At 46.0% G+C, this 25344-nt stretch overlaps 1 protein-coding gene across 3 annotated transcripts in view; it reads right to left on the bottom strand.

Moving 5' to 3' along the window:
• LOC115079433 (sialic acid-binding Ig-like lectin 15) overlaps nt 1-25344 on the bottom strand; it is a 107414-nt gene that overhangs the window by 42864 nt on the left and 39206 nt on the right. The gene's annotated exons all lie outside the window — the stretch shown is intronic.

The raw sequence follows: 25344 nt of genomic DNA, 5'->3' as shown, positions 1-25344 counted from the left end.
CCAATTTTGTTACCGCTCTCCACACATCCACTAGTGTTATATTCTCAGGATTAACTTTTTCTTCATTTAAGTTCTCACAATTCTCATAATCCACCACATTTGTCTCATAACGTCCTTCCTGGTTTACTAGTGGGTCTACTGACGCCTCTGCAGATGTCATTGTTAGCATACTTGGGGCATTGAAGCCCACTGCCCCATTGCCCTCAGCAGAAGCATTGGGAGTCTGGTTATAGGCAGGACTTAAGGAAGCTCCAGAGGAAAAAGAAATATCTGGGATTGCCTCTCTAGGAGGCTGACTCACCAGTCTCACAAGGTGTTGATCCATTGGTCCTGAGGCTTCTTTCCTGACCGGAGTTGAGATCACTATTCTAGCCTTCCTCTTTCTTTCCATCGATGTTCTTTCGTTCGTAGAAGTCTCACTTCTAAGAATCTGAAAAACTCTTCCAGGGTCGTGCCCCTTTGGCGCGCGGCTTCAGCTGCGCGCCGCAGCCCTCGGTTTAAATAGGGCCGGCGGTCAGAGTTGACGTCAAAGGTAGGCGGGATCAAGATGTCTCAGAGAACGGGGTAAGCTCCTTTCCTTTCGTCCTCTTTCGCCGTGGCTCACTCAGACACGCTGACGCTGCTTGTAGCGTGTCCCTCCTTCGCAGGCTCCCGCTTACCACGCTGCAGCCCTCGGTTTAAATAGGGCCGGCGGTTAGAGTTGACGTCAGAGGTAGGCAGGATCAAGATGTCTCAGAGAACGGGGTAAGCTCCCTTCCTTCTGTCCTCTTTCGCCATGGCTCACTCAGACACGCTGACGCTGCTCGTAGCGTGTCCCTCCTTCACAGGCTCCCCAAAATATCAAAATTTAAAATGACAACACCTGAGCAAAGGTTCATATGGTCAATTCTAAACAGACCGGAATATCAGCAAATCCATAGATCAAAGGGAAATACCTGGAAATAAAATGATTATCAAGTAAAAATTCTGAACCGAATTTGGAAAAAGTGCCGAGAGTCTCTGTGGAAGGTGAAACACAGACTGTACCAGAAGAGGTCCTCGTTCCCTGACAAAGGCCCTTGGTTTCGCCGGTAATGGCTTCCTCGGGGAGAGGTTGCCACCATGTCAAGGACTCAAGAAGATCACGTTTATGAATATTTTTGATCTGGAACTGTTAGCACAGCAATATGTTCTTTTCTGAAGCATTGTCAACATAGGTTTTGATCTGCATAATTGTACTACCTCAGCTTTTCAGAAGCGGGAAACCTGTGGGTGAAGTAACGTTCCGCTCCTTCTGCTCTCGCCAACCCGTGCTACAATCCTGCTATCCTTCTGTCGGTTTCCACTCACCGGGCCTCCTGCCATTCTTCAGTGATGATGACTTTTCACTTGAGTTTTCCATTTTTACAGGTGGCTGGCCATCCGCGAATGCTCTGAAATGCAAATCCTTGGTCCTTGTAGAGCGACCTCGCATTGGAGGACAGCAACTCGGCCACTTTGTCTACAACTGTTTTAAGTTTTGTATCCACGATAGCGGAAATATTTTTTTGTATATTCAGCAAGTACTTCTCTGACCATCTTGGTGGCATTGCTGGCTGTTCTCCCTCCTTCTCCTCACCTGATAGTGAGTCCTCCGCGCCGCTGCACGCGAGACAAGAATCAATTGCTTTCAGATGACTGATCTGCCCCCAGGGCTAGAAGAGATGTCCAGATTAGTTCTTTAGCCATAATTGGGTGAAAGGAATAATAAAATTCAGGATTCTTAGGGGTGGCAGCAGGAGTTTCATGAAGCTGCTGCTTCCAGCTCTAGAGCATCGCGTGACCCTGGTAACAATGCATTGGATTATGGAGTCTAAAGCGAGAATGCCTCATCCCTTTAGGAATTTCCTAAATTAGTGTGCAGTGCAGCGAAGGCAAGAGAACGGCTAAGCTTCCTCCCGTTTTCTAAAGCTTTTCTCTCGTTTTGCATCTATGGGAAAAAAAGCTTCATAAATAGGACGCATGGTCTAAGTATATTTTGAGATGCTATCATTTCATTTTGAGGCGTTATCATTTGTAGCTGCAGATGTGGTACACCCGTTGACTGTGAATGCACTTTCCCATCATGGCAGCAGAGCATTATATTAACCACCACTGGAATTTTTTATCCATAAAGTGAAATGCAGACCAGATGACTGAGAAAGGTCCGATACAATGTGAAGACATGCGCACATTTGAACATTTCATCAAAGCATCTACATTCTCTGGACCATGACTGCTTCGGCCTTACTCCCTAACAATAAGATGTGTTTCCATGGTTCTTTGTTCTCTTTTACACGCTATGAGCCTGATTTTCAAGAGCATTTATTTGCTTAAATCTGGGTTTTACCCGGGTAAATGCAGTTTACCCACATGAGTGGGCTTTTAGAAATGGCTACAATAGATGTCATTAAATTGTCCATAGGGCTTTACCCATGTAAGTGCACTTTACACACATAAAGTGCTTTTGAAAATTACTATGACAGTGTGACACCCCCTTTGCTTGGGGTGGGCAGTACCACACGAGAACTTATATTCATTCACTAATATGATTTATCTTCAGGTTCATTTCATGAGTCCTGGTCACCCCGATACCACAATTCTCTGCCCTTCCCAAACATCCTCTCACTTGTGGCACCACAGACCAGAGAAAATCATCAGTAATTAACCCTTTTACTAGCATTGTTTACTAGCATTGTTTAAGCAGACGATAAATCCAACCAGAACATTAAACGGGAAAAGTGCAGTACTAAAGTATAATATAAACTTGCAGTTGTCTTATTTTATATCAAGCAATGCAAACATTACTCTGGGTAAGGCCTGTTAGCCGGGGCAACCAACATACTCATATGGCTAGTAAAAAAAAAAAAATGAGGGAACACTAATAGAGAAAGGTTGGAGGGGAAAACAGTGAAGCACACAACTTTTAAAAAATTGTCTTTACCCCCGAGTACTCAAAAAGGAATAGATCCACCAGAAAGTCACCAGTTTGTAAAAGATGCACTCTGTCCAAAACACAAAGTTGTGTGGAAATAAAACAATCAGGAAAATGAAGACGTCCCTCTTGATGGTGGAGCTGGCCAGATGATAAACTAAATAGATGAGCGCTGCAGTGTGGGAAGGTCTCTCTCTCTCCCGGGGAGCTTCCCTAAAGGGTTTACTTGGTACTAAACAGGAAATGGGCCTGGTTTCAGTCAGACCACAGTCCACCAGTTTTTCTTCCCCAGCAAAAGTTTATACTTGACTTCGGCTGAAAGGCTGAAGCAGTTAAGATGAGATACTGAATTTGGGGACAAAAAGGCAAGGAAATAAACCTTATCCTTCCTCTGCTAAGATACTCTCTGTGCAAATTTAGATTACTTAACTCAGTCTATTAGGAAGGTGATCCAGCCATGTGCTCCTGGGCCTGGATATCTCTGGAAAGGAAACCTCTCAGTCTCTCAGCTTCTGGCTCCTCTGTCCCTGGTTGGGATTTACATGTAGCTCAGCTGTGAAGCAAGAACAGCTGTCTCTCTCTCTATTTCCTCAGAGTGCAGACTTCTGTCTTTCCCTCTCAATAATTAGCTCTTCAGGAGAACTGATTGCAGGGCTGCCATATGCACTCCTCTCTTCCTGGTTCCTGGCTCCAACTCCTGACCATCCCCACCTCCCACACACAGACAAAGCCAGCCAAATTGCACCTTTTCTACCTTAAATGGTCTCCCAGCATTCCTTTGGCTTCCTCCTCTGCTGGCTATGCAGTGGTATTGTCTGGACAAGCTAAACAGTACAGCACTTTTCCCAACTTGTTAACACTGTGAGTGCTGAATGCTGGTTCTTGCAGAACATTTGTCATTCACAGGAAAGCACACGGGTTTTTGACAAATTTTATATTCCTTCACCTTGGCTGTGGCAGCTTTCAGTCTCTACAGGCTTGAAACCCCCTTTTTGGCAGGAACAAAACACGTCACTTAGATCCAGATGTAACTTAGTCCACATTTTAAGGCTCCAACATAAGCTTGTAGGGGCAGGAACCTGGTATATTGTAGCTTGGTACACATGCGTAACTCCTTTGAAAATTCATCTGCAAGTTTGTATGTGCAACTTTATGTGGTTTGATGTTTTCTGTTGTTCTCTTCTGTGCTCTCCGTTCACATGGGAAGGTCTTTGTGCTTCTGTGTTTCTCTCTCTTGTCCTTTCTTTGTATATATATTTTTTTATTTATAATATTTTATTAAATACAATGCCATAAATATGTTAGAAAACCTGACCGCGATTCGCCGCGGCCGGGTCTTCCTACCTGCTCCGGCGGGTCTGCAGGATCTATTTTTGGCCTCAGGAATCGATCGTGCTGCTCGCTGAGGGCAGGCCGATCGCACGGCTTGAATCATTGTTTTGGGAGCATTGCTGCACGCCCCCCTTGCGGGTCAGCTACATCATCGGACGTCTTAAAGGGGCGGCGCGCTGAAGATTTAGGCTCGAGGCTTAGAACTTGCTTTGGAGATAATTTGTCTTGGCTGCAACCGTAGAACTCTTGGCTAACCGATTAGACTCCACTCCCCTGCCGTCGGCTCCAACAACACCTCCAGTGGCTTCACTTTCTCAAGTTGCTTCAATTCATCTGCCAGCTCCTCCAAGATACGCCGGAGAACCTATCCAGTGTCGTGGGTTTTTAAACCACCGCTTTATGCACTTTTCATTACAATCTGCTCAATTTCCCACGGATCAGGTTAAGATCACCTTCATCTTGTCCTTGTTAGATGAGAAGGCTCTTGCGTGGACCTCTACCTTGTGGGAACGTGGAGATTCTCTTCTTACGAATTTGGCTTCCTTCATAGAGAATTTCAGACAAGTTTTTGACGAGCCGGGTCGACAGTCTACAGCATCTTCGGATCTTTTGCACCTTCGACAGGTTTCCCGACCTTTAATGGATTACGTGGTGGAATTTCGTACTTTGGCTTCTGAACTTGGCTGGCGTGATGACAGTTTACGCAGCATTTTCTTGGAAGGGTTATCATCAAGAATAAAAGATGAACTTGCTGCTCAAGAACTGCCTTCAGAACTTGAATCTCTTATTGAGTTGGTGGGACTCCGGGAGGTTAAACCAATTCGCAAACCAGTTCTTCTAGTACCAGCTTTCTCTCGACCTATAGTCACACCTTCTTGCAGTGAATTAGGCTCTAATTCAGATCCATTGTGGCCAGTGCACAGTGTGGTGCTGAGTTTCTCAGTGTGGCTTATTATTATAAGTATTGTAGAAGGCTTCTGTGTATAATTCCTGTCTGTGATTCATTTCATTATAGTCAGATATTATTCTAGTATATTAATTTGCTGTTTGGTTGCTCTGCTATAGAGTTAAGATTTAAAAACAAACAAACAAAAACCACTCCAGCTTTTAATCTGATAAAATCTCTCTCTCATTTGGAGTTAGCTGGCACTAATAATCTCTGTTTAAATATTAATATTGGGGCATAAAGAGCTGAGTAAAAAAATTTACAAAAAAGGACAAACAAACTTCTAGAAGTGACCAGTACTACTTGGATTGGGTGTGGCTGTCTCAGAGCTTGGGGGAGGTAAAGTTTGAGAAGCAGGAGATCCATTGTGGACAGTGCACAGTGTGGAGCCAGGGAGCACTAAAAATTCTTGTGTCCAACTAAGTAAAGGTTTAACTTAGTTAAACTTAGTAAGCCAATCGGGGGGAGGGTGTTATTAAACTCAATTGCAGATACAGAGTCCTGAGAACTTCCATGATCAAGGGTTAACTGTTTGACCCCCTCCCACCCTACCCCCGGGTTGTTTTTCTGATATAGTCTGCCTAAATTCATAATTGGCAACAAGATAAATTAGAAAATTGGTATTGCCTTAGGTTTTAACCATCAAATTACCAAAATGAGGACTATCCAATGTAACTATTGTGGAGCCTTTATTCTGAGGGAGATCATCTGGAAACTGAGGGCTTGCCCCATTTGTTCAGAACTCTCTTCCTTGAAAAGGAAGTTGGCTGAAGTTAAAGCTCAATTAGCTTCAATGAAGAAAGGCTCATCCTCTTTACAATATTCAGGAACTAATTCCCCATTACCACAGAAAAACCAAAAGTCAAGTATAAAGAGATTTACAGTGGGCTCAGGTAGGATAAGACCTGTGACCCACAGGCACCCGTTCTTGACAGCTGTGCAGCCGACAAGTCTACTACCCCCACACTCACACAGGGCATTAAGGAACTCAATAAACTCAATAAACAACAAGATTACAGTGGGCTCTGGTAGAATTGAACCTGTGATGCAGAGACACACACTGTATCAAGTGCAACAAGTACAAAAAGCCTTCTCTGTATTAAATACTGAAGAAGCTCTAGAAAAAAAGATTGAAGTGTTATCTGAAAAGAGAGAAGAAACCCAATGCATACAGGAATTCCAGATCAGTAACCAAAGGAAAAAGCTCACTGTGCTGGATGAATCTGTCATCAAACGCACTAATCTTTCCCCTTGCACAAATGCAAAGGGAAAGGGAGAAGGGGATAACAAAACAAGTAAAGTCACAAAAGGAGTCCAGAAACAGCAGTAACCTGAACGAGGAAAGCTGGAAAGCTATGAGCACAAATGCTCATAGTTTTGGCAATAAAATCCCAGATCTGCAGGCCCTAATGGTGAAGGCAGACTTGGACGTTGTTGCTGTCACAGAGACCTGGTTCACAGAATCTCACGATTGGGATATGGCAATACCAGGCTATAACTTGTTAAGGAAGGACAGAGAGGATAGGAAAGGGGGAGGTGTGGCTCTTTATGTCAGAAACAATATCCAAGCATCTGAGCTACAAGGAAGTTGGGGTATTGAAGAAGCACTATGGGTCGACCTAAAAAAAGATGGGACATCCGTTTTTATTGGAGTGGTTTACAGGCCTCCAAACCAAAAGGAAGAGCTGGACAGAGATCTGGTTGAAGACATCCACAGGATAGGAAAGAAGGGAGAAGTGGTGATCGTTGGTGACTTTAATATCCCAGATGTAGACTGGAAAATCCCATCTGCAGAAACTAATAATAGTAGAGAAATAGTAGATGCCCTGCAAGTATCTTTGTTCAAACAAATGGTAATGGAACCCACAAGAGAAGGAGCTATACTCGACTTAGTGCTCACTAATGGAGATAATGTCTCCGATGTCCAGGTGGGCACCCACCTCAGCAGTAGTGATCATCAAACGGTGTGATTTAATATCACAAAAAGGATACGGAAAATAAGCACACGGACCCAAGTTTTGCAGTTCAAAAACACAGACTTTGAGGAAATGGGGAAGTACCTGGAGGAAGAATTAAAAGGCTGGGAGAATGAGAGAGACGTGGAACAACAGTGGACCAAACTAAAAGGAGCAATTACCAAGGCAACTAATCTATATGTTAAAAAAGTAAAGAAAAGCAAGATAAAAATGAAACCTATCTGGTACTCAAAGGAGGTGACTGACAAAATAAAAGCTAAAAGAACAGCGTTCAAGAAATATAAAAGATCCCAAAGGGAGGAGCACAAAGAAGAATATCTGGTAGAACTGAGGGAGACGAAGAAATTAATCAAGAGAGCAAAAAGTCAAGCAGAAGAGAGGATTGCCAAAGAGATTAAGAGAGGTGACAAAACATTTTTCAGATACATCAGAGAAAGGAGAAAAGTTCAAAGTGGTATAGTGAAATTGAAAGTTGGAAAGGATCAATGTGTGGAGAGAGACGAAGAAATGGCAGAAATATTAAACAAATACTTCAGTTCTGTGTTCACTAAAGAGGACCCTGGAGAAGGACCGTCGCTAGTTAACAAGAAACTGGAGGGGAGTGGAGTAGATGTAACTCCATTTACAGTAGAAAATGTATGGGAAGAGCTGGGGAAACTGAAAGTGGACAAAGCCATGGGACCTGATGAGGTTCATCCCAGGATACTGAGGGAGCTCAGAGATGTGCTGGCGGGTCCGCTGTGTGACCTGTTCAATAGATCCCTAGAAACGGGAGTGGTGCCGAGTGATTGCAGAAGAGCGGTGGTGATCCCGCTTCACAAGAGTGGGAACAGAGAGGAGGCTGGAAACTACAGGCCAGTTAGCCTCACCTCGGTGGTGGGAAAAGTAATGGAGTCGCTGTTAAAAAAAGGAATAGTGAACTATCTACAGTTGGAAGAATTGCTGGACCAGAGGCAGCATGGATTCACCAGGGGAAGATCCTGTCAGACAAATCTGATAGACTTTTTTGATTGGGTAACCAAGGAATTGGATCAAGGAAGAGCGCTCGATGTCATCTACCTGGATTTCAGCAAAGCTTTTGATACGGTCCTGCACAGGAGACTGGTGAATAAAATAAGAAGCTTAGGAGTGAGTGCCAAGGTGGTGGCCTGGATTGCAAACTGGTTGATGGACAGAAGACAATGTGGGGTAGATTTTCAAATAGCGCGAATTGGCCTACTTTTGCTGGCGCATCAGGCGCAAGCAAAAGTAAGCTAGATTTTAGTAGATACGCGCGGAGCCGCGCGTATCTGCTAAAAACCTGGATCGGCGCGCGCAAGGCTATTGATTTTGTATAGCCGGCGCGTGCCAAGCCGCGCAGCCTACCCCCGTTCCCTCCGAGGCCGCTCCGAAATCGGAGCGGCCTCGGAGGGAACTTCCTTTTGCCCTCCCCTCACCTTCCCCTCCCTTCCCCTACCTAACCCACCCACCCGGCCCTGTCTAAGCCCCCCCTTATCTTTGTCGGGGGATTTACGCCTCCCTCTGGGAGGCGTAAATCCCCGCGCGCCAGCGGGCCTCTTGCGCGCCGGGACGCGACCTGGGGGCGGGTACGGAGGGCGCGGCCACGCCCCCGGACCGCCCCGGGCCGTAGCCATGCCCCCGGACCCGCCCCCAAAACGCTGCCGACATGCCCCCTAAACGCCGCAACGACCGGGCCCGCCCACGACACGCCCCCGACACGCCCCCCTCGGAGAACCCCGGGACTTACACGAATCCCGGGGTTCTGCGCGCGCCGGTGAGCCTATGTAAAATAGGCTCGCCGACGCGCAGGGCCCTGCTCGCCTAAATCCGCCCGGATTTGGGCGGATTTAGGCGAGCAGGGCTCTTAAAATCCGCCCCTGGGTGATGGTAATTGGAACTTACTCTAAAGAGAGCTGTGTTGCGTGGAGTGCCGCAAGGGTCGGTGTTGGGACCGGTCCTGTTCAATATCTTTGTGAGCGACATTGCAGACGGGATAGAAGGTAAGGTTTGTCTTTTTGCGGATGACACTAAGATCTGCAACAGAGTGGACACGCCGGAAGGAGTGGAGAGAATGAGACGGGATTTAAGGAAGATGGAAGAGTGGTCGAAGACATGGCAGCTGAGATTCAATGCCAAGAAGTGCAGAGTCATGCATATGGGGAGTGAAAATCCGAATGAACTGTATTCGATGGGGGGAGAAAGGCTGATGTGCACGGAGCAGGAGAGGGACCTTGGGGTGATAGTGTCTAATGATCTGAAGTCGGCGAAACAATGTGACAAGGCGATAGCTAAAGCCAGAAGAATGCTGGGCTGCATAGAGAGAGGAATATCGAGTAAGAAAAGGGAAGTGATTATCCCCTTGTACAGGGCCTTGGTGAGGCCTCACCTGGAGCATTGTGTTCAGTTCTGGAGACCGTATCTCCGAAGAGACAGAGACAAGATGGAGGCGGTCCAGAGAAGGGCGATCAAAAAGGTGGAAGGTCTTCATCGAATGACTTATGAGGAGAGATTGAAGAATCTAAATATGTACTCCCTGGAGGAAAGGAGGAGCAGAGGTGATATGATACAGACTTTCAGATACTTGAAAGGTTTTAATGATCCAAAGACAACGACAAACCTTTTCCGTAGGAAAAAAATCAGCAGAACCAGGGGTCACGATTTAAAACTCCAGGGAGGAAGATTCAGAACCAATGTCAGGAAGTATTTCTTCACGGAGAGGGTGGTGGATGCCTGGAATGCCCTTCCGGAGGAAGTGGTGAAGACAAACATCGTGTTAATCCAGGGGCCTAAGGGCATATAGGGGTCTATATTCAGTGGCATTTAGCCAAATACCTTGAGAGTTCTCCTGCTACATGACAATTTTGAATATTTTGGGCACTTATTGGATAAATTCTAGCTGGATAACATAAGGGGCAATCAGGGGGCATTTCTGGGAGGAGTTGAGTTAGCAGGATAAATTTATTCTTTAGTCAGGTAATGGTGCAGCTGCAACACTTATTTATTTATTTATACATACCGATATTCGGAGGGCATCATACCGGTTCACATAATTTAACATCCTGCCACACTTAGCTGGATACATTTATCTTGCTAACTTTGCAAGCTGGCCAGTGGCTGAAAATGGACCACAGAGCACTTATTCCTGAAGCTCACATGTATGGGGGAGTCATTCAAGTTGTCGTATGACTTGAGATAGTTTAACAACAGATTTTACAAGGAACTTCAGCTTTGCTGAGTCACTTCCCTTCCTTACAATCATCTACTGCTATGACTATTATGATTTATCATTCTAAAGTGCTACTAGAAGCAAGCAGCGCTGTACAGATACATGTAAGAGAGAATCCCTGCTCCATGGACTAGGGGGCATTCCATGAAGTTAGCAAGTAGCACATTTAAGACTAATCAGAGAAAATTCTTTTTCACTCAACGCACAGTAAAGCTCTGGAATTTGTTGCCAGAGGATGTGGTTAGTGCAGTTAGTGTAGCTGGGTTAAAAAACGGTTTGGATAAATTCTTGGAGAAGTCCATTAACGGCTATTAATCAAGTTTACTTAGGGAATAGCCACTGCTATTAATTGCATCAGTAGCATGGGATCTTTTTAGTGTTTGGGTAATTGCCAGGTTCTTGTGGCCTGGTTTTTGGCCTCTGTTGGGAACAGGATGCTGGGCTTGATGGACCCTTAGTCTGACCCAGCATGGCAATTTATGTTCTTATGGAGCTTTCAATCTGCTGAAGACAAATAAGAATCTATGGGAAGTGTATTTATTGTAGAGTGGTCAGTCGTTAAAAGCAGCATCAAAAAGTTGAGTTTTTTGACTGAATTTGAATACAGCCAGAGAAAGAGAGAGAGAGAGAGAGCGAGCATGATGCACCAACTCAGGAAGTTTATTCCAGGCATATGGCACTGCAAGTTGTATTTAGCAGTGGAGAAGGGCACAGATAAGAGCGACGATGAACAGAGTTTATGAGGAAGTGGGGTAGGGAGAGAGAGAGAAGAGAGGTAATGAGGAGCTGCAGAGGGAGTGCATTTATAGGTGAGAAAGAGACGCCTGATGGAGAAACCAATGCAATGACTTGAGAAGAGGGGGCTACATTGTCATTGTGATGTGGAAGAAAGTTAAGTCAAGCACCACATTTTGAATAGATGGTTCAGTAGGGGGCCCACAAAAAGCTGATTGCAATGGTCTAAGCAGGAGGTGATAAGAGAGGAACATGCTCAGAAAGGAAAGGATTGATTTTAGTGATGCTATAGAGGAGGACATGACATGTTTTAGCTTATGTCTGTAGAGAAGGAGAGTCGGGCATCAAAGATGACCCCAAGGTTATGAGCTGAGAGAACTGGCAGGAGGACCCCGCCACCCACAGAGACAGAAAAACAGGGAGGAGTGGTATTGGTTTGGGGGGTGGGGGGAAGGCAAGGTGTTCTGCCTTGGTCCTGTTCAGATCCGAGCAACATTGTCCCTGTATCGTCTGTTCGGAGCGCACCTGTTGGACATTGGCCTTGACATAGTCAACAGTGATGTGCAGGATGTCTTGCAATTGATGGTTACAGAGTAGGGGCTGTAGCATTAGATCCTTGGTTTGGTGGGGATGGGGTCCCCTGGCAAACAAGGATTTGTTACCAGGGAGGCCGAGGTGGAAGGTAACCCATCATTGCAAATCTGTGCCGCAAAAATTCATCACAAGTATGGTGGCGAGAAGATTCAGCTACAAATTACATCACATGTGCAGCCCAAGTAGCCCCGATGCTGTTGACGCTGTGAACATTGCTCTCCGCTTTGACGGCAGAGGTCTGGGACAACAGCGATGGATAATTCCAGATCCTGGCTTTTATGGATCAGGGTACGGTTCTGTGGAGGGCATTGTCATCCTCCAAATTCTTTCAGTCTGTAACCTTGGAACAGTAAAAGGCTCTGTGTCAAGGATGCCTTACATCTGTCTGTGGCAGGAAAAAGGATCCTAAGAGATAAATTCAAATCCTATGTCATAAGGCATTTAAACTAGAGGACGGGGGTGGCAGAAGGAAATTAGATTGTCACCCCCAAATACAAATACAAAGCAAATGGGTGAAGGGGATAACCAAAGTCAGCGGAATAAGGCACAAAAGAAGTCCAAGAAAAGCAGTAACCTGAACGAGAAAAGCTGGAAAGCCATGAGCACAAATTCTCGTAGTTTGGGCAATAAAATCCCAGATCTGCAAGCCCTAATGGTGGAGGCAGACTTGGACGTTGTTGCTGTCACAGAGACGTGGTTCATGGAATCTCATGATTGGGATATGGCAATACCGGGCTATAACTTGTTAAGGAAGGACAGAGAGGACAGGAAAGGGGGAGGAGTGGCTCTTTATGTCAGAAACAATATCCAAGCATCCGAGCTGCAAGGAATGTGGGACAGAGAAGAAGCACTATGGGCCAACCTAACAAAAGATGACGGAGCATCCATTTATATTGGAGTGGTTTACAGGTCTCCAAATCAAATGGAAGAGCTGGACAAAGATCTAGTTGAAGACATCCAAAAGGTGGGAAAGAAGGGAGAAGTTGTGATCTTTGGAGACTTTAATCTGCCGGATGTAGACTGGAGAATCCCTTCTGCAGAATCTAACAGAAGTAGAGAGACAGATACCCTGCAAGGGCTCTGTTCAAACAAATGGTAATGGAGCCTACAAGGAGGGAGTTATACTCGACTTAATGCTCACTAATGGAGAATATGTCTCTTATGTCCAGGTGGGTGCCCACCTCAGCACCAGTGATCATCATACAGTATAGTTTCATATAACACAAAGGATACGGAGAAGAAGCACGAAGACCCAAGTTTTACAGTTCAAAAAGACGGACTTTGATGAAATGGGGAAGTACCTGGAGGAAGAATAGAAGGCTGGGAGAACGAGAGAGATGTGGATCAACAATGGACCAATCTAAAAGAAGCAATTACCAAGGCAACTAATCTATATGTTAGAAAAGTAAAGAAAAGCAAAAGAAAAATACAATACAGCAAGACAAGAGGGGAGACGATTCAAGTTTATCCGCAGAAGACGTATGCAGGACCATCAGTGAATGGAATCGACAGATGGTTACGCATTGCTGATTACACATCAGCCCCTGAGGCAGCCACTGGGATGTGGCGAAACTCGGCCTGAGTCGGGCGTTTTTAACTTGTCTTATACGTCTCCACTTATTAAAGAATTGGCAAAGACTTTCTTGGGCATCTACTCTTTTGTTGCTTCCTCCAGTGGCTGGGGCAAGATCAGGGTGCTGATGTCAGGAGCCCTGTGTACAGAGAGGCACAACAAGGTGGCAGGGCTCATCCACTGGAGACTGTGTAACACTATAACATCGCTGGGTGTGAGGTGCTGATGTCAGGAGCCCTGTGTACAGAGAGGCACAACAAGGTGGCAGGGCTCATCCACTGGAAACTGTGTAACACTATAACATCGCTGGGTGTGAGGTGCTGATGTCAGAAGCCCTGTATACAGAGAGACACAACAAGGTGGCAGGGCTCATCCACTGGAGTCTGTGTAACACTATAACATCACTGGGTGTGAGGTGCTGATGTCCGAAGTCCTGTATACAGAGAGGCACAACAAGGTGGCAGGGCTCATCCACTGGAGTCTGTGTAACACTATAACATCGCTGGGTGTGAAGTGCTGATGTCAGAAGCCCTGTATACAGAGAGGCACAACAAGGTGGCAGAGCTCATCCACTGGAGACTGTGTAACACTATAACATCGCTGGGTGTGAGGTGCTGATGTCAGAAGCCCTGTATATAGAGCGGCACAACAAGGTGGCAGGGCTCATCCACTGGAGTCTGTGTAACACTATAACATCGCTGGGTGTGAAGTGCTGATGTCAGAAGCCCTGTATACAGAGAGGCACAACAAGGTGGCAGAGCCCATCCACTGGAGACTGTGTAACACTATAACATCGCTGGGTGTGAGGTGCTAATGTCAGAAGCCCTGTATACAGAGAGACACAACAAGGTGGCAGGGCTCATCCACTGGAGTCTGTGTAACACTATAACATGCTGGGGGTGAGGTACTGATGTTGATGTGTGCCTGAACAGAAAACAAACATGGAGAATGGTACCCACCCCAGAATTCTTTGCTCTCTTAGCCTATGTTACTTCACAGTGACCTGCTGAGAATGACTTGCAGAATTCATCTGGACAGGCAGTCAAGCTGACTCCATAAGTTGATGACTATTCATAGGGTATTACAAAGAAGAAACCAATGGAGGGAGCTCCAATCACTATTCTCAGGAGTATCTATAAACACAGCCACAGATGTGTTAATTACCCTGACCAGCAAGATTCTAACAGAACAAAAGACTATCCCAAGAGTGATGGTAAATGGGCCACACCTGGGGAAAACAAATCAGGGCAGTTCAGGAATAGTCACATCATGCAGATGACATTTTATTTATTTATTTATTTATTTAAGGATTTTTTATATACCGGGGTCCGTAAGAAACATCACCTCGGTTTACATTCAAACATTAATTCAGCAAAGAGCTTTACAATATAACATAATAACTGTATGAATATAAGACTAATTATAACTTTGTAAAAAAAAAATAAAAAAATTAATATAAGAGTGTCTGTAGAAATATTCCGAAAGGTATATAATAGAACTCAGTTTATTGACAACCTATGTAAATGATTCTTTGGGCAGTCACGCAATGCTAGAATTTTCCTCAATATTGAATGTTATCTATAAAAGAAGGATCACTTCCTGTATATGACGAGATGCTGGTGGACAGTTTGTAAGAGAAATGGCAGCAGCATCTCCCAAGAATACTTATATTGTTCAATAAAAAATTATGCTTTCAACAAAAATCTAAGTGTTCTTGTCTCCCTGGCCATAAGCGTCATAAAAAAATGGCGTGGCGCTTAACATTATGGCACCCCAGATGGGACTCGATGGCTGCAGCTATTGATTGGACAGTCTTATGTCTGACTCTGCTGGACAGGATCAGGCCTAACACTAGTAGTCGGACTTTAAATGGCTTTTGGTCAAAGTTTTGCTTATTGCATAGTAATTCCTAGGAACAGAAGATTTCTTATTTCTGGATGACTGGTTATTGAAAAATTAGTACCCGGAAGATAGAAGTGAGTGCCCCCCACGGGATGACAGATCTGTAAGTAGTTAATCATACCTATATAATTAATTTGCAAATTTAATTTTCTAGTTAAGTAAGCAAAAGATTTTTTTTTTGGCCAATTGTAAATAACAGTGCACTATTTATTTTGATCTACTTTGGGGATGCCCATTTGTAGACTAACCTATTACGAGTGATTTTGGTTTATTTGTCTGTGTATTTGTTAATAAGTTTGTACTGAAAACAAAAAACGATACAAAGAGGTTTAAAATCAGTGATAGGTAGTCTGTGGTTGTAAGCCCTTGCCCTGCGTGCCCAGCTGAGGGATTATTGGAGGAGCATGTTTTGGAAAAGTCTAGTTTGAAATCTGGGTTTTTATTTCTGTCTGTTTTCTGCCGTAGTGTAACGCATTGCAGTGATTGGGGTCTGACTTACAATTATTATGGCAGTTTCAGCACTTGAAAGGGCATTGGGAGCTGGAGAGTTAAGGAGAAGGTGGAAGGTATGTAAAGCTCCAGGCAATTCATATGCACAGTAGGACACAGGGGGGAGAATTAGTTTAAGGTATACACAGACTACTGAGGAATTAAAGTTGTGGTGAAATGTTAAGTGAATTTAATTTAGTAGATTCTTTCAGAAAGTTTGGTTTCGCCAGCTTCTCTGGCTGGCTAACATTGAATTTGGGTAGAAGCTAATAAGATATTGGGTTTGCAAACCATAAAAAGATTTTAGGGCAGACATGGGAGATATATTGCATTCTGACATTCATTTTTTGTGGTGCCAGGGAGTCATCTAGTAGATAATATGAAAACTCATGGAAACCAACCCTCTTAATGTTAAACAGATTAGATATTTTCATGAGAAGGAAAACAGTCTAAGGGACAGTCTGCATTTGTTTGGCCATGTGCCCGCTGTGTGGTTAAATTTGCTTATAAAGGACATGAAGAAAGGGCAGTCCTTAGATAAACCTTTGCAAGTCTTTGATTTATGGTATAGGCAAAGGGATTCTGTTCTTGATGACACTGACTGGAGTAAGATGCCCCCACCCTATGCTCCTGCTACTCTGAACTCCTCTGTCAGGTCTATCCAGTAAAGTGCGGCTGCGTTTACCCCGCTCCTAACTCGCGTTCTACTCACTTTCCGGCCACGTTAGCCCTTCCTGCGATCCCCAATCCCCTTTAATCTACTCCTACTGTGTCCTAAAATCCCCGGGCAACCTCTTCCGCACGCGGCATGTATATTGCATGTAAACGATCGAATTAGCTATTCCCTACCATCCAGTAACGCGCGCCCCGACTATCGCTATTTTACCCTGCCGTTTTGCCGCGCGTTTAACCTGCTAACTTACCGCCTACCCTTATCCCTGCGTTAGAGGCAGGGGTAAGGGTAGGCGGCAAACTTTCCCCCAGCCCCCGCTCTCCTGCCCTGGCCGCGTCCATGGGTGCTGGTCTCCGGGGCAGCCCCAGTCCTCTCCCCTCCTCCCAAAGCAAAAAAAAAAAAAAAAAGCGAAAAAAAAGTAGCAAGAGAGCGAGGGGAGAGAGGACGGGCTTGGGATTGCCAGTTACAAAGTACTAACATTATCACCTTAGGAAATGGAACACCAGGGATTTTAAATCTGCAGATGGAGAAAAGCTCACTCACCACACCTTGTGGTAGTGCCTCCTAGTTGCATAACAAAAGAGACAAGAAAGTAGCTTGACTGCTATTTGCTGAATTAAGGTATATCAGAATGTTTAGTTTCAATGAAGCTGTAATTTCACTTTAACCATTACCTTAATTTATCGTATGCCAGATTGTATATCTTTCCAGAATGAAAAAGAAAACAAAGCCTTCTTTGCCATTTGAGCTGTAAAGCTTGAAGATTATATTTTTTTTCTCAGTTTGATTTTTTCATTTTTAAATAAATCTATTTTAATTTTGACTCTTGATTTATTTTGGATTGATCCAACGACTTTTTGGTCTAATTTTTGAGCTCAAATGTATTAATTGTTATTTCTCTTTTTGTGTTATTTGTGTGTCATAAGAACATAAGAACATGCCATACTGGGTCAGACCAAGGGTCCATCAAGCCCAGCATCCTGTGTCCAACAGTGACCAATCCAGGCCATAAGAACCTGGCAAGTACCCAAAAACTAAGTCTATTCCATGTAACCATTACTAATGGCAGTGGCTATTCTCTAAGTGAACTTAATAGCAGGTAATGGACTTCTCCTCCAAGAACGTATCCAATCCTTTTTTAAACACAGCTACACTAACTGCACTAACCACATCCTCTGGCAACAAATTCCAGAGTTTAATTGTGCGTTGAGTGAAAAAGAACTTTCTCCAATTAGTTTTAAATGTGCCCCGTGCTAACTTCATGGAGTGCCCCCTAGTCTTTCTACTATCCGAAAGAGTAAATAACCGATTCACATCTACTTGTTCTAGACCTCTCATGATTTTAAACACCTCTATCATATCCTCCAAGCTGAAAAGTCCTAACCTCTTTAGTCTTTCCTCATAGGGGAGCTGTTCCATTCCCTTTATCATTTTGGTTGCCCTTCTCTGTACCTTCTCCATCGCAATTATATCTTTTTTGAGATGCGGCGACCAGAATTGTACACAGTATTCAAGGTGCGGTCTCACCATGGAGCGATACAGAGGCATTATGACATTTTCCGTTTTATTCACCATTCCCTTTCTAATAATTCCCAACATTCTTTTGCTTTTTTGATTTCTGCAGCAAACTGAACCGACGATTTCAATGTGTTATCCACTATGATGCCTACATCTCTTTCTTGGGTTGTAGCACCTAATATTTTTGTTATGACAATCAGTTATCACATATGAAATAAATGTCCATATAATGAAAGGTGCAAGATGACTTCTGTGCAAAGGATGGGATGATTTCTGAAATCAATGACATATGACATATGCACTTCTTTTAGCATGGTGGATTCTGACATCAGAGGATAGTCTCTTAACTCATTATTAGATGCATATGTTACAGATTAAAGTCTAATATAGAGCAAAACAAATTCAAATTAATCAATGAAACAAATTCCATCATGGCCAAAACTCCCTGCATCTAGTAGTCACTACATCTGCATAATATTCCATCTTTATTATTAGGTAACATGCAATAGTCAGGATCACAAACAACTTAAATGCTCAGACATCACATCACATCACACAGAAACATGAATTTCACTGAACTCACACATAAATTCATTCATTGCATGATGCACTATGTTATAGTGTTACATGGTTTCCAGAGAATGAGCTCTGCCACCTTGTTGTGCCTCTCTGTATACAGGAGTCCTGACATCAGCACCTCACACCCAGTGATGTTATAGTGTTACACAGTTTCCAGTGGATGAGCCCTGCCACCTTGTTGTGCCTCTCTGTATACAGGGCTTCTGACATCAGCACCTCACATCCAGCGATGTTATAGTGTTACACAGTTTTCCAGTGGATGAGCTGTGCCACCTTGTTGTGCCTCTCTGTATACAGGGCTCCTGACATCAGCACCTCACACCAAGCGATGTTATAGTGTTACACAGTCTCCCAGTGGATGAGCCCTGCCACCTTGTTGTACCTCTCTGTATACAGGGCTCCTGACATCAGTACCTCACCCCCAGCGATGTTATAGTGTTACACAGTTTCCAGTGGATGAGCTGTGCCACCTTGTTGTACCTCTCTGTATACAGGGCTTCTGACATCAGCACCTCACACCCAGCGATGTTATAGTGTTACACAGTTTCCAGTGGATGAGCTTTGCCACCTTGTTGTGCCTCTCTGTATACAGGGCTTCTGACATCAGCACCTCACACCCAGCGATGTTATAGTGTTACACAGTTTCCAGTGGATGAGCCCTGCCACCTTGTTGTGCCTCTCTGTATACAGGGCTTCTGACATCAGCACCTCACACCCAGCGATGTTATAGTGTTACACAGACTCCAGTGGATGAGCCCTGCCACCTTGTTGTGCCTCTCTGTATACAGGGCTTCTGACATCAGCACCTCACACCCAGTGATGTTATAGTGTTACACAGACTCCAGTGGATGAGCCCTGCCACCTTGTTGTGCCTCTCTGTATACAGGGCTTCTGACATCAGCACCTCACACCCAGCGATGTTATAGTGTTACACAGTCTCCAGTGGATGAGCCCTGCCACCTTGTTGTGCCTCTCTGTATACAGGGCTTCTGACATCAGCACCTCACACCCAGCGATGTTATAGTGTTACACAGTTTCCAGTGGATGAGCCCTGCCACCTTGTTGTACCTCTCTGTATACAGGGCTTCTGACATCAGCACCTCACACCCAGCGATGTTATAGTGTTACACAGTCTCCAGTGGATGAGCCCTGCCACCTTGTTGTACCTCTCTGTATACAGGGCTCCTGACATCAGCACCTCACACCCAGCGATGTTATAGTGTTACACAGTTTCCAGTGGATGAGCCCTGCCACCTTGTTGTGCCTCTCTGTATACAGGGCTTCTGACATCAGCACCTCACACCCAGCGATGTTATAGTGTTACACAGACTCCAGTGGATGAGCTGTGCCACCTTGTTGTGCCTCTCTGTATACAGGGCTTCTGACATCAGCACCTCACACCCAGCGATGTTATAGTGTTACACAGTCTCCAGTGGATGAGCCCTGCCACCTTGTTGTGCCTCTCTGTATACAGGGCTTCTGACATCAGCACTTCACACCCAGTGATGTTATAGTGTTACACAGTCTCCAGTGGATGAGCCCTGCCACCTTGTTGTGCCTCTCTATATACAGGGCTTCTGACATCAGCACCTCACACCCAGCGATGTTATAGTGTTACACAGACTCCAGTGGATGAGCCCTGCCACCTTGTTGTGCCTCTCTATATACAGGGCTTCTGACATCAGCACCTCACACCCAGCGATGTTATAGTGTTACACAGTCTCCAGTGGATGAGCTGTGCTACCTTGTTGTACCTCTCTGTATACAGGGCTCCTGACATCAGCACCTCACACCCAGCGATGTTATAGTGTTACACAGTCTCCAGTGGATGAGCCCTGCCACCTTGTTGTGCCTTTCTGTATACAGGGCTTCTGACATCAGCACCTCACACCCAGCGATGTTATAGTGTTACACAGTCTCCAGTGGATGAGCCCTGCCACCTTGTTGTGCCTCTCTGTATACAGGGCTTCTGACATCAGCACCTCACACCCAGCGATGTTATAGTGTTACACAGTTTCCAGTGGATGAGCCCTGCCACCTTGTTGTGCCTCTCTGTATACAGGGCTTCTGACATCAGCACCTCACACCCAGCGATGTTATAGTGTTACACAGTCTCCAGTGGATGAGCCCTGCCACCTTGTTGTGCCTCTCTGTATACAGGGCTTCTGACATCAGCACCTCACACCCAGCGATGTTATAGTGTTACACAGTCTCCAGTGGATGAGCCCTGCCACCTTGTTGTACCTCTCTGTATACAGGGCTCCTGACATCAGCACCTCACACCCAGCGATGTTATAGTGTTACACAGTCTCTAGTGGATGAGCCGTGCCACCTTGTTGTACCTCTCTGTATACAGGGCTTCTGACATCAGCACCTCACACCCAGCGATGTTATAGTGTTACACAGACTCCAGTGGATGAGCCCTGCCACCTTGTTGTACCTCTCTGTATACAGGGCTTCTGACATCAGCACCTCACACCCAGCGATGTTATAGTGTTACACAGACTCCAGTGGATGAGCTCTGCCACCTTGTTGTGCCTCTCTGTATACAGGGCTCCTGACATCAGCACCTCACACCCAGCGATGTTATAGTGTTACACAGTCTCCAGTGGATGAGCCCTGCCACCTTGTTGTGCCTCTCTGTATACAGGGCTTCTGACATCAGCACCTCACACCCAGCGATGTTATAGTGTTACACAGTCTCCAGTGGATGAGCCCTGCCACCTTGTTGTGCCTCTCTGTATACAGGGCTCCTGACATCAGCACCTCACACCCAGCGATGTTATATTGTTACACAGTCTCCAGTGGATGAGCCCTGCCACCTTGTTGTGCCTCTCTGTATACAGGGCTTCTGACATCAGCACCTCACACCCAGCGATGTTATAGTGTTACACAGACTCCAGTGGATGAGCTCTGCCACCTTGTTGTGCCTCTCTGTATACAGGGCTTCTGACATCAGCACTTCACACCCAGCGATGTTATAGTGTTACACAGTCTCCAGTGGATGAGCCCTGCCACCTTGTTGTGCCTCTCTGTATACAGGGCTTCTGACATCAGCACCTCACACCCAGCGATGTTATAGTGTTACACAGTCTCCAGTGGATGAGCCCTGCCACCTTGTTGTACCTCTCTGTATACAGGGCTTCTGACATCAGCACCTCACCCCCAGCGATGTTATAGTGTTACACAGTCTCCAGTGGATGAGCCGTGTCCCACCTTGTTGTGTCTCTCTGTATACAGGGCTTCTGACATCAGCACCTCCCACCCAGCGATCATCTGAGAAAAATCTCAGACAAAGTGGTAAAGGTGAGACAGAGAGGAAGAGCATTGCTGATCGAGCTGTCAGTGCCACGTGATTAGTCTGTACAAGGTATGGCGAGAGGGAAGATCCTCAAGTAGAAAGAGTTGCAATCAGAGACCAAGAAAATGTGGCAGGAAGATCCAGGAGGAGTCGCAGTTGCCTTGGATGGCAGCAGCCTGATTGCCCCTTAGGCATGATTAGAGCCTGTGAACTTCACCAGCAGGAAAAGTGGGAGACTGAGATTGTCCCCAGCCCATGCTTTGTGCAAAGCAAGGATCCAGGCTGCCAGAAATTAACAGCAGCAGGAGAAGTCCATTACCTGCTATTAAGTTCACTTAGAGAATAGCCACTGCCATTAGCAATGGTTACATGGAATAGACTTAGTTTTTGGGTACTTGCCAGGTTCTTATGGCCTGGTTTTGGCCTCTGTTGGAAACAGGATGCTGGGCTTGATGGACCCTTGCTCTGACCCAGTATGGCATGTTCTTATGTTCTTATGTTCCTCTAATAACAAACTGAAAGCAGAAGGAGAAAAGCTGCAGGGAGATGAAGAAGGGACGTACAGGCCAGAGTACGGAGCGGCGAGGTTACTTCAGCAGAATGGCGAAAACGCCCTCAAACGCTAAAATGTCAGCCTCTGCTACACTTAGCCTGCCAAGTAACCTCTTCAGAAATAATTTCCAAAGGGGAACCTTCGCACGGAGCAGGAAACATCCATGTAAATCCCGTCCCAGCGAGCTGCCGCAATGCAGGGTCGTGCAGAGCAGCTCATTGATGGGGGATTTCGGGAAAACGGGCTGGTGAACAAGGCTTCGCAGGCCGATCGCCACAAACACCTTAGCTACTCCTCACAGTGCTGGAGTCGTTTTTCGTGAGAAACTCCTATTCCTTTCAGTGGGGCGTTGGTCCAGGTTAGGACAGCTCTCCCCGCTGGCCAGCCTGTAAGACCTCGAGTGGCCCTCCCTGCCCGGCCTTCGGGAAGAGGGCGTGGCCATTAAGGAAGCCCTGCATCCTCTGACCGGCGGGACTCGGGCCATACCTGGCCTGGTCAGAGTGTTCCCTCTTTTCTAAGGGTGGTGGAACGAAACAGTCCCTCTGTCTCCGGACATCTGCGCCAGAAGCAACGAGGGCAGGGATTTTACAGCCGGAGCGGGCCTTGCCAGCGTAACGGGCGCCGCAGGCTGCACGCGTGTGGCGCTGATGCCGACCGCTCGGCGGCGGGAGGCCCTTCCGATCCTCAAGCACCATCGCTCCCTCGGTGTCCGGGCGCCGTGTGACGCAGCGGGGTTTCCACTTTCTCTGCGTCCGGCCAGGACTCCACCGCTTTCAGGAGGTTATAGGGTATGGTGGTGGCCTGCCAAGGTCAACCTTTACTCTCTTTCTGCTCGCCCGCTGCAAGTCCTGACAGCCACACGCACCCCCCCAGGCTCCGCAGACAGCCCTGGGAAGCGCAGGCGGGCAGGGGTTACCCCGAGGGGGTCTCTCTGTACTCTGCCTCTCAGGCCTTTCAACGTGCATCACATTCAGGTACTACAGGTACTGCCTTATCCCCAGGGGGCTCACAGTCTGAGTTTGTAACTGAGCCAATGCAGAGAGGGAAGGGACTTGCCCAAGGTCACAAGGAGCCACTGTGGGGATCTGAAGCCTCCTCTTCCTGGCTCTCCGCTCCCTTCTCGGAGCACGAGGAAGCTGTTGCTAGCAGCCCACATCCTTAGGTAACACTGGTCTACATTTGAAAAAAAAAAGTTTTCTGCTGACCTAATTATTTTTTGCTGATTTTACCCAAATGAAAGGTGCTGATTCCAAATATGAAGCCAAAAAAAAAATGCAATACGTCAAATGTTTTCACAAATGAGAAATGTTTGATTACAGATTATAAAGTCGAATCTCAAGGGTAATAAGAAGTTGTGAAGAAGCGACAGCACGTAATATATTTGTTTCATGCAAAAAGCGAGTCCATCCTCTAACCAAGAGAGCAACAGTTGTGTAAATTTGAATTGTCAGGGAGGAACTTTCTCTTTTTGGATGTTCTGAGACTTTCTCTCTATCCTTTGGTCCCCTGTCTCAGGTTTTCAGGACGTGGCCTGCACACGTTCTGTGGTGCCAAAGGTTTGTCCTGGTCACCCAGTTCAGCCCTGAAATATGCAGGGTAAGCTTTTCCTACAAGGTCAGATATATATTTGTCCTTTGTTTGGGGGTTGTAAAACAACCACAAATGGAACCGAATACATCAGGATCATTCCGGCACCGTCCACGAACTATCCGAGTGTTGGATGACGTATTCAACAAAAAACAGATTTAACAGAGGAGTTAAATTTGCTGCGACTTTTAAGCCTCTTGAACGACTGAATGCTGCCGTCTGTTTTCACGCTGCTCATAGAGCCATAAAATGCCGACGTCAGCAGTTTTAAACTCTTTAATAAGCAGTCTTCCTATTGGTTACACCGACTGCGTGTTAGCCATGTCTTTCTGCGCATTAATTATCTTTCTGCGCATTCAGCATGTCTAAATAACAACGTTACGTTATTGATACAAGGGTTTATGAGCAGAGAGCGTTTAGCGGAAAAACCGGACGTGGCTGGAGGAAACGGATGGGATTTTTGGATCCGGCACACTGAAATGCATAAAGATGTAGAGCAGTGTGATGATAAGTGGCCTCCTGGTGTGCAGCGTGCAGCCTGCTTCGATGGCGTCCATCAGGCTCAGTATAAAACCGCGGCAGACCAGGCTCCGCCTGAACATCAGGATCCGGCAGGGAATATTTCCGGGAGCTTCCCTGTCAACCGCTCCTGTTGTGTCTGGCACCGAGTCTGCTCCTTGGGCTACGGATTTCGCCTTAATCCTACAGATCCCGATGATCTGCAGAGGAGGCTGCGCTCGGGATTTGTAGAGCACCGGGAAGCTCTCTTTGGCCCGAGAGACCCAGAGCATTCCCTGATCTCTGAGCGGGGTGCACCAGACCTACCCGTCTGCCACCCTGCCCTGCCAGATCCCTAGGCTTTCGGGTGGGGGTTGGGAAGGAGATCAGTGAACAAAATCTCATTCCAGGGCATTTTTCTGTGTCCTCCCCCTCTCTGTGTTTGGTAGAAAGAATTCTCAGAAGAGGATGTTGATAAAACTAAAGCAGCAATAGAAAAAGATTAAACTTTGCTAGCTGAAGCAGAAATAAAAAGCTCTACAGGAAAGCCCCATCCCCCTTTATAATCAGCATTCGTTTCATTCCAGATAAGATCTTACTGATCAGCGCTGAAGGATCTTCATCAGAGTCCCAGGCAGGCGTCCCATTCATATACGTAAAACATGAATACAGCACAGACAGCTGAAGAGCAGAGGTTCATCACAGCCCCATGCAGGGGTCACACTGATACACGTAAAGCAGGAATACAGCACGGACAGCAGAAGAGCAGATCTTCATCAGAGCCCCATGCAGGAGTCCCACTGATACACGTAAAGCATGAATACAGCACGGACAGCTGAAGAGCAGATCTTCATCACATTGTATATGAAAAGAATGAATACAGCACAGACAGCTGAGGAGCAGATCTTCATCAGAGGCCATGGAGCGGTC

Source organism: Rhinatrema bivittatum, chromosome 1 (assembly GCF_901001135.1).
Source record: "Rhinatrema bivittatum chromosome 1, aRhiBiv1.1, whole genome shotgun sequence".
NCBI lineage: Eukaryota > Metazoa > Chordata > Amphibia > Gymnophiona > Rhinatrematidae > Rhinatrema > Rhinatrema bivittatum.
The sequence above is the reverse complement of the archived record's forward strand: the minus strand, read 5'-3'. Positions and strand labels throughout refer to the sequence as shown.